Source organism: Brachycentrus maculatus, unplaced genomic scaffold (genome assembly GCF_059751285.1).
Source record: "Brachycentrus maculatus isolate JH-2025_06_01 unplaced genomic scaffold, ASM5975128v1 h1tg000692l, whole genome shotgun sequence".
In the NCBI taxonomy this organism is placed as follows: Eukaryota; Metazoa; Arthropoda; class Insecta; order Trichoptera; family Brachycentridae; genus Brachycentrus; species Brachycentrus maculatus.
In genome coordinates this window covers 565358-576859 of record NW_028281424.1, presented here as the reverse complement: position 1 = coordinate 576859, position 11502 = coordinate 565358, and positions in this window count along the sequence as shown.

The following is an 11502-nucleotide window of genomic DNA, read 5'->3' as shown; positions in this document are numbered from 1 at the left end:
GGGTTCAATTCAAACCTATTGACCTTTTCAAACGTTTATGGCGAAATTTACATTTTAAAGAAAAGTACATTTTTTAAAACTACAAAAATCTAAATGCCGTTAAGAATAAGAAGCGCAATTTTATTCCTAACTTAACAGAAGTCGAATTTAACGAACGCGTTAATTGTTTCTATATTTGTTGCAGATGCAAGTATGTATACAGTTATCCATACATAATTCACTAGATTTTAATGTCTACAGAGGATATTCAAATTGTTCTTCAAGTGACCAATGTTCGGTCACGATGGCTTGTTATTCGCATCACTACGGGCCTATGGGGCCTAGAGGCTAATGTTCTAATAGGTAGATATGGTGTATCTATTGCACTCCGCTCCTCGGTTTTGTCGGCAGAAACTCAACTTTTTGCGAGCCGAGGTTTGAGTACCACAGGGAATTGCAAGCTACTTGTTTATGCTAATTTTGTTATAACTTCTTTGCGGAAAAGGTAGAATCTAAAGTGATATGTGTAATTTTAATGTTTGTGCTTATTAAGTATGAATAATTTATGAATTTAAATGAAGAGTACGCTTGCAGCGGGAGCATTTATGAGTATACATATATTTTCTTAGTATAAATCACACGAAATATGCTTCTCAATTTGCAGAAAACAACAGAGTAACGTGGTTGACAACTACACTACTCAAATTTTGGATCTTCTACATATATCATTAATCTCATGACGCTGTACATATGAGTTCACAAAAGCCATCTATGTTGGATTGGGAAAGTTAGTGTAAAGCCCGTGTGTAAAGTATTCACTTAACCAGCCTATGACATGTTAATAGCTCAGTAGAATAGCTCAGTAGATACCCAGACTTCCATATTCTTCTTCATCTATAAAAATAACTCCTAAGTGGAGAAAACCTAGGTTTGTGGTCATGTATTTGGACACACTAAAATTGTTATAAAAACTATTAGATCACTCAAAATCCCATGTGTGATATGTGATATTCTACTGATCATAATTTAGAAATGGATAAGATTTGTTGAAAAAAATTCTGTTGTAACCAGAATATTTTATGCATTTTTTGTATCTTTAATCAATTAATGTCTTATTTTCACCGAAGTTACTACGATTGCACAAATCCGACATCTTCACATCTTCAGGAGTCTCCGTCACTTACCACAAATAAAATATTGTGAGGAATAAAATACAGTGTCCCATTTTAATATGCAAATTAATACCGAGATAAGGAAGCCACACCGCTCTACCCATTCTGTTCGTTTTAAACCGAGAACGCTTTTGTTTTGTGTTTTTTCTCTCCTTTATGGCAGCAATAAAAATTCCACTCTTGGAAATAGGTGTGCGACTCAATTTCGGGCGATTGACAAAAAACTTTGACTCGATAAAAAAAATACAGAAATGATCTCATTTTAGCGTTTGTTCTCTGTTCTGTCGAACAAAGTTGGCGATGAAGTGTCGTTCGATATTCTTCGCACTCGCTCAACTTTTTCTCTTCCGCAGCAAAATAAAATTTAACAAAAATAAACGACTGCTTTGTGAATCGCCGATTTTGCATAATTCTAAATCTGAGAACTAGTCAGAACATGAATCAAGGTTAAAATCTAAAATGCTAAATTTATATAAAGCGAATATATTCGTTCAAATATTCAAAACAGCCGGTAACTATGATAATACCAATGATTGCTAAGGTGTTTCCTTTATCGTTTTTTATAAATAATTCCCGATTTCACTCTATTTTTTTCGAAAATGGTTGCATTCATATCTTGCCCATTTAATTTGCTATTTTTCTTGATTTAACTTCTTTTCTGATTCTTTTGTTTGTTTTATTGTTATGTTGATTAGCTTCATGCCATATCGTATGCCCAAGCTCAGATTACATCCGTATTTTTTTTGACAGTTTATATTATAAATAAATACGAAGTCATAGGATAAAATATATCAAATGAATACAGAAGGTTGATAATAAATCAGTAATTCTTAAAAAACTTTTCATTCATGGCTGCTATTTTTTTTCTATCTATTTTTTTCTATATTTTTGTTATCTTTTCCTTCAATCGATTAGTAATACATACATTCACTCCTCCATTTTTAAACTCATAAAGCATTTATGTCCTATTATTAATCAAAATAATTCGTAAAAAAATGTATTGTGTTTCTCCCTTTTTAGAGGGCAAATTCATAAACATAAATAAAATAAAAATGTACATTATAGTTAGATACCCACCATCTGTATCTGTACGATTCATCTTTAGTGAATTGATATTATATAATTCGCTTCGGTATCATGCATTAGCCAAATTTAATTTAATTGACTCGTTTATCGTTATACAACCTTCGTAACGGAATGTCTTCCGGTCCTTTGATTACAATATAACGTCTGAAGATGATTTTATGATATTTAGATATTTAAAACAGTAGATTTTGTTGCAGTGTGATTTGTAACTCTGGTATGAATGTCGAAAGTGCCCTTGAAATGATATTTTACAATAATGACGCTATGCAAATTATCCATAATTATTCCTGTCATTTTCGAGAAATACGTTAAAAAAATTAATGCAGGTATTAGATATCATTTACTTAGAACGATAGAACGAATTACAACAAAAAATCTGAAGTGGCCTACTTGCAAATTGTAACACCCTATTGACGTGAAATTACAATCATTAAGAAATAACATATGTTATCATTAATATACTATACCTAAATGAAATCACGATTTACAATTCTATATATCTTTTTGAGACAGCTGTTTCGCAAATGGCATTGTCAAAGAGATCGAGAAAAAAATCGTTTACGCAAAAATATAAATTTAAAAGGGTAGTGATAAATATAAATTATTTAAATTTAGTCACTAGTCGGTACCTACTGATTTTTTTAAAGATAAATACTTTAAATATCTGATAACAGCTTGGTGCGTCTTGGGAATACCATCCAGAGAGTATAAGTTGATTGCGATAATCCTTGCAGTTTATAGATATACGCGTACTACATATAGCAAGCTTGGTAATCTTACTAAACAAATAAAAGTTTCTTGTTTTAATATCATAATCTACCTAGAGCAAATATATTTGTAAATTCAGCATATCTGTCGTTTAAATTGTGGGGTCAAGTTTTTTTTTAAATTCTAGATTCAGTTTTCTGAATTCTGAACAGACGAAAGTCAGGAGAATACCTAATTTTTTATGATATTTCAGGATTTACGAGTTTAATAAGTTCAATTAGTTACTATACTATAACATTGATGCAAAAATATGCTATTAATTTATTTTAATATGATGACAGGTGGATATGGAAATGTGTAGTTTGTTTATTTCTCAAATTTATTTGTTGATGTGTTTATTTATTTTTGGTTATCCAAATTTTAAAACTGAATTAACTAAAAACATAAATTGTGATCATATTTATACTATTAATTAAATAAATATTATTTTTTCAGTTCGCCATTCTTCTCTCTTTTTTTCTGAGAAATGTGATGTGATTGGAAGCTGAAAAATGCTGTAGTGATTACATTTTTCAGGATAAACTAAAAATACTGATTCGGGGTTTATTATGATGTGTGTCGTTAGCACTACTTGTCAACGTTAACGATCTTCCGATACGGTTTGCGGCTGAGAAAATTTAAGAAATTTTATCCAGGGAACAGTTTATCTGAATCGAATCGGGGATCAATTTTTAATTTCAAATGTGAATAAACTTCGATAAGGTGAAAAAGAAGATAACAATATTATGACGTTAATACAGAAAGTAAACAAGTTAAATTATAACAATTGTGGAGAATATATGCATTATCATATTATGTTTTTGTAAATATATACATAGTATTCTCATAATGTTAATCCTAAGGCAGGTGCATTTTTGTTCCTTTATTCTGTAGCGTAAGCATGAGTTCACACGAAACTATCTTGACTATTTCTGTACGACCTTTTGCCTTCGATGATTATTCACACCCAGAATCATGTGCCTTGTATGAACAAAACGTTTACCGTATCGTCCAAAGCCATGCAGAATAGTCTGCTGTGCGAAGACTACCTTTTTAAAATTGTAATATGCTATCAAAATAATACACCATTTTTGTCAATCAGCAGATTGTATGCGGATGGGTTTTTTTAAGGTTTTGCCAGCGCTGCTTATAACTGCTCTTTTAGCCGTGACCTTTTAAGATCAAAATCTTTGAAGATTGAATGCCATCAATATCTCAGATTCTCATATACATATTGAGATAATCTACATCCACAATAACAAAGTTTATCTGTCTCGAGGCGCGTGGGCGTCGATATCGGTTCCTCTTCACAAAACAGACACCAAACCTTCTCTCGGGACAAAATAAAATAAGAAAGAGAATGAATAAAAAAATCGAAGGAAAAAACGAGTTTGGAAACCGAGACCATTAATTATTCAGCAAACACGTCTCGTTAGGAAACGTTCGCACGAAAGATTTCATTAATGCTGATATCGATCTTAATTTGGAAATTCTGGATCTTTATTCAAGATTGAGAACTATTCTCCCCACTCGCCGATTTGATTTATTCAAATATTGGAAAATAATTTCATTTTATTTTGAAAAACCAATTTTCGTGATTGATGGAATTACATTTCTTCGTAATAAAACTTTTCCCAAAAGATATAATAATTTTATATTTGATAATTTTTCACTTACTTCTTTTACGTCAATATAGATTCTATGTAGTTCTATATTGATGTAAAAGAAGTAATTGAAAAATCTATCCTCCAGGAACATTTGTTTTTAATACTCTGGTTGTAGTCTATTCTTCTTCTTATTCTAACCCTCATCCGCACCCAATGGTACATAGGGCACTGCATCACATCATCGCAGCATTATCCCTATCTTTTATCCATGAAAGCGATTATCCTATTCAACCGATCGCGATGAAACTTTCAAGAGTTATTGTGTGTAAGCCCGGTGTTTTCTGTAAAAAACATGTACAAAAACACGAACGGGAACAGAAGTACCATGTATGCATCAAACTATTTCCACATTATGACAGTTTTTTACACCATTTTGACATTTTGAAACACAGAAGAATCTCACAAAGTACCTTTGCTGTTGCTGGACCGATGGCATGAAATGCTCTTCCATCAGAAGTTGGAAATAGTGAAGTGAGATGATCTTTTGAAAAAAATTAAAAATACATTTGTTTGCTAAATCATTTCTACCATCTTCTATTCCAAAATTCATTCACAGTGAAGCGCCATTGAGATAGCGTATCAAAGATGGAGAAGAATATGGAAATCCGGGCATTTACGGGGCTAACGACCGTCAAAGGCTGGTTTAAGTGATCACTTTACACACGTGTAACATTCACTAATTCTACCCATTATTGACAAACACACTACTCAAATTCTTGGAAGTTCTATATATATGAACCAATTTTGAAACATTGTTCTTGAATCACTAGAACTTCATTAGAGTCATTTATTGGTGAAATGAAAACACACTTGGACGCACTCAAAATGTTGTATCAAATTCAGATGTTGAGGTGTCAAAAAATAATATGAAAAATAACTCCTATAATTGGAGATAATCCAGATTTTTTATTTGGGCACACTCAGAATGTTGTAACTCAATTATAAGCTGAAAATATACCAAGTTGAGTCAGTGTTGTGTGATTTGGATTCCATTTTGCCTTGAACTGGTATAAGTATGTAGGAACAGTCACCCGAAGGATTTGTGAAGGTGTAACAGGTAATATCTATAATACGACTAGGTATATATCCATACCTTATCCCGTCTTATCGCCCCCACTATTTGTAGTTGCTCGCGAATCCGACATGCGGGCACCCCTACATATGGGCTTCTATCTCTATACACTCCGTACTCTGTACACATTCTGCGCAAAGCATTAAGGTGGGATGACAATAATCCTTTTTTTTTAAGTACAAATAAATCTGACTATACATCACGCCGAATGATCAAATAATTACAATTAACATATAATATACTAATTATTTGCTCATCCATACTGTAAATTGATTGTAATATATATTTTTTTCGTTTACACTTACTCACCTCCCCTCAGGGGTAGGTTGAGAGAATAAAACGCCACACAAATCACACAACCTTCGCCTCTTCCACATTCATACATCTTATATAAACGCGCCGATTATTCCGACCACTTTCAAGTATTTGAAATATGTACCTACTTAATCATACCAAGTTTCCCTCTGTTTCCTTTGATTCACCACATTCGCCTCATAAATTTGTTTAACTATCATTTCTTCGCTTATACGATTCACATGTCCAAACTAGAGGCGAATGTGGTTGATAATAGAAGTAGAGGAAGACCAAGGAGAACTTGGCAATATCAAATGTTTCAAATGCCTGAAAGTGGTCAGATCAAGAATAGAAATAATTGGCGTGGCATGTATGAGAAGGTTTATGAAAAATTTGGAAATGGACTTTCCGCTAAAATTTCATGTTTTAACATAATTGTTTAAACCTATACGTATATGTATATGAAATACACACATTTTAGTATATTTTATTGAGCAAGCTCTACGCTTATGAGTTGAATTCAAACCTATAAGCATCTTAGAATATATATAGACACATGCCTGCTTAATATACACTACGTAGAATATATGTATGAGATATTATCATTCATACTACTAGTATATGTATGAGTGTATACACGTATGTAGGTGTAATGAGCATCATCCGCTTGATAAGACGAAAGACATTGTCTGAATGTCTGAATACTAAGATAAGTGAATGAGACGGGCACAATTTCCTGTCTAATATACTGTACTTCTATAGTTCTTGGAATTCATATACATGTACATACACATAAAATTAATGTATCTGTATATTCCGTACGAGTTACATGAAATCAATCGCATGAACATGCTATCCCTAAAGAAAAAAATCTGTTTTAATATTTTAGTATTTTAACCTACAACAAAAATTATTAAAAAAATGAGATTTTACTTAATGTTAGTTTGTAGTTTGAATACGTTCATTCCATATCAAAGTGGTGCATAAGATACTGCACGCAGTGTCACTCGATAGCTGATTATATGAGGGCAAGGTGATCAGTTCTAAGCTTTAGATTTATCTGAGATGACGTAGGAGAAGAATCTTTGGGTATAGGATACTGCTATTATATGGGAAAGGAAATGGAGGAGGAAAATTACTTGTTAGTACGAAAATAGCAGCAATGGTTTGGAGTTGTTCCCGGAGTTGTGCACTAAATATATCGTATGATACATACGATAAAATTAACAATGATAATCTGACAACAATTCTAACCCGCCATTAGATGACGTATCACCTCATAATAATTTAAATGTACTTCATTGATTTTTTACAAAATATAACGAAATAACCTTTTTATTAATTAATGAGATTTCTTTTGAAATAAATACTAATAAAGCTAATAAAATTTAAGATAAATGTTGAATTTTAACGAAAAACAAACTAATTTTTTGTATAAGTAGTTATTGAATTGTTGCCACAAAATAGTATTTTCGCATATTAAAATCTTTGATGTTAAGCTATTCATAAAATATGAAACATCATTTTCTGTAGAAAATTTTAGTTTGCCCACCAATATGAAACTTATTTTATTTCGAAGATAATAAAAGCCATAGGCGAAGAGTAATGTCGCATATTTGCTCAAAGAATAATGAAACACGTCAAGACATTTAAATAAGGTTTATTTTTACCTAAACTCAGAATTTACACAAGTCAATTATTCAGCGAACTTAGAGATTGTTCGATACAGATCTTCTCTGCCACAATTTGCATTTCAGTGGATCTCTATGGCATACAGGATGTGGGATCGGCATAGTGAGGATTGAAAGTTCAATGGAAGGTTTATTTATTATTTTACTAATATCGTTATTATCTCATTGCTGAAATATTGGTAGCCTTGTGGTAAGAATCGTAAGAGGTTTGAAGATCAACACTGTTCTGCAAAAATAAAACATAGTGGTTTAGTTATATGGCGCCCTTTTTGTACAATATAATTTCAAAATCGGTTTGGTAAAAACTTTCTTAACGTAACCAAACTTATCTGGATGTTTTAACATTTCCTAGATAAATATTAGAAAAATACGTCCCTCAAAATATAATAATTATCAACGATTTGACATCGAAATAAAGAACAAATATTTGAGTTAAAAAAAAATAGTATTTTTATAAATCTTTCAAAATCGCTTTATAACATACAGTAAACTTCCTATACCCTTGAGATAGGTATCACGTTATCGTAGGGAACGTTAATGTTTTAAGATTTTATTAATGTAACTATGACTTAATTTAGTCATTTACAATGGTTAAAATGTAAAAATACAAATCAAAACATTAACCCACTATAACGTGCCCTCCGATAAAGCGACACTTTTCTTAACGTTGTAGGGGGGTTTACTTATATTTTTAAAACGAAATTAGTGCCGAACGGTTTTTAAGTTTCGTCGCAACCGTTCGACGTTATAATCAAGTTGTATAGATTTTTCATCCGCCTCCGTGGTGTAATGGTCAGCGTGTTTAGCTACCGTGCTGGAGGTCCCGGGTTCGATTCCCAGGGGGGAGGTGAAAATAAATATTAGTGATTTAACACTGTAATATTTATTTAATATTACCCTGGACTGGTTCCTGAAGCGCAAGAGTGATCACCTTGCCTTCATGTAAGTAATGATCAAGATAACACTCCGTCAATTTGATGCAGTGCCCTATGCACCATTAGGTGCGGATAAGGGTTATAAAAAAATAGGTTTTTCATAATATGTTTTGAAATTTATATTTTATTTTATAATACTAAACGCAGAACTTAAAATATTAATTTAAAATTCCTATTCCTTAAACAAAACGTTTCGAGTATTATTAGTTATGCTAAACATAGTAAAAAAATGACATTCGATATCTTATGTGATATTTAAAGTAATTAATAAACAACTCAATTGTATTATTTACTCGTTTAATAATTATTGAAATAAAATAATAATTTTTATTACATGATTTGGCAGTAACTATGTCGATATCTTTACATTTATCATTTAAATTTTACTTAGTAAATACTCTGATTCCTAAAATCATTTATGACGTTTTTCCATTCATTAAGAATCTTTGTTATGTTTTTGTTGCTCGATTCATCGAAACATGTGTCATAATAGAATTGAAGACAAAGTGGTATTTACCATGAAATTTTTTATTTGAAAAACATACATCGCTCACTCCTTTCAAGAACGTCATAAATCAAAAACCGTCAATTTTCAGTTGTGCATGTTTTCGGAATGCCCAGAAAATGTACTATATTCCAGCAAAAGCAGCAATTTTTTTATTTAATATTTACCCGCTACAGGGCAGAAAGTGTTGTTTTTGCAAGAAAACGTATTGTTTAATTATTTTTTTAAATAAACTAAATATTTTTCAAATGGAGAAAAAACCTTCAGGTTTTACCTAAAAAGATCTGTTGCACAGTAAAAGTTCAATAAGTGGCTTGATATTTATTTTTAATACATTGTATTTTACTTTTAAACTTTAAAAACGTTCTCCTGAAAAATCAGGTTTTTTGATTTATGACGTTCTTGAAAGGAGTGAGCGACATATGAAATAGTTTTATTTTTCACTAAAGGTTTTAATATAGCTGGAAATTAGTTAGTAAATAACGTATCTCAATAGAATAACTAAGTTTTGTAGTAAAGTATTTTACGTTTAATATTTAATCAACAATGAGAATTTGTTCAGTATTGATGGATAAAAATGGAATTTTCGCTGGCGGAGTGGCGAAGGTAGTAAAAATATCATTAAACTTTTATATTTATTTCCTGTAGAAGAATGGTTCTACGAGCAATAACTAAACTTCACTCAGTAATTCAATTACTCTTTAATCCTTTTATTATCACGATCTTTATTATCGTAGGTACTTGTACAACTCGAGTACAACCTACACTCTTTATCAGCGTATTGTACCATCCTCTGCGTACTGCCCGTAATCTGCAAATAATTCAAATTACATATGTAATAAAGGTAAAAATATACCAATGATTCCACTTATCTGCATACAAATACTTACTTTGTTGTGTGTTTTATGGATGCTAAAGTTCTAACCATTCCTCTGGATAATATTTATTTTCTCCGCAATCAAATATGTATCGTAATAAATTTTGAAATGCCATAAAATGTAATGTTTTCTTAATTACATATTTAATTTTACCGACCATTTTTATTTTAAAAGTCCGTAAGTTTTTTGATGTGGCATTAACACCGTCGAATAAAAATAAAAACTTCAAAATATACGTTTTTTAGTTTATTAATGTAAAAACGAATAATTTCGAAAAATATATAAGTATTTATAAATAGGTGAAAATACAAGTAAAGTTTGTTTGTATTTTTTCCTGTCGACGAGAACATAGCAAAACTGCTATTATAGAAGTTTTTTTAAATATTCAGATAGGAATAAATATATATATCCCTACACGTACGAATATAAAGATTTCAACTCATTACTTCACAAGTTTTCAACGGATGGCACTTTGAACTCGTTTGTAGTTCTTCCCAATTACGTAGAATATATAGAAGTTTGGAAAAATCTTTTTTTAATCAGCAGCAGACTGGGTAAGCAATCACCTGAGCCATCCATTAAGTCGTAAGCCCTACAAATGCCCAAACTTCTATGTTCCAATCTGAAGTACAAACCTACGTATTCTTTAAGTATTTATAAAAACTGCAATCCCTCAGAGTTCAAATCCAGTATTTTTGAACTAAAATCTTTTTTTTATTTAAAAAATTTACATTATTTAACACTCTCATTATCATTCATCGTTCACTTTGTGTGATTAAAAATTTCATTTTAATCTACATTTGACCTGACGATGGAATGATTCCGATACCGTTAGTCACGAAATAGCGTTTTTTAAAGTGGTATTACGACGAATGATAAGGAGAGTGTTATATTACCATAGCACAAAGTTAACAATGCTTTTAAAGTACAAAATATACATTATTTACATTAAACATTACTATGTGTTGCATCGGAAGACTCTACCTTTTCGGTGAACTGTATCGGAATCTCCGTATCGTGTTAGTGTGGGCATGGCGATATATACATTTAACCCGTTCAACATTCCATTCACATCATCACCTTTCCGCTGTCAGACTGGTCTGGTCTCCTGGTCGCCCGTACAGAGTATCTCTACCTACGTTCCCATTATGCGCTCGGGAGGGACCCGACCGGGTACAGGAAACCGTCGCTTCGGAACACGAACATCGTGTTCACTTAACTACGAACGGAATCGTACTCATCATTATTCATACACATGCTCGGAATTTATTAATTTAACCGTGGAGTCTAAAATTCGGAAATAGGGGTTATTACGATGTTCTGATTAAATATTCGATATGGTAAGGTTAAAAAATGAAAGGGATGGTTGTGTACCTTAGATATTCAATATCCTTTGGATAATGAAATTTGAAACCAATTGACGTCCAATAGATTGGTGTGAAAATTCATTTTAGTTCTTAAATGATATATATATAT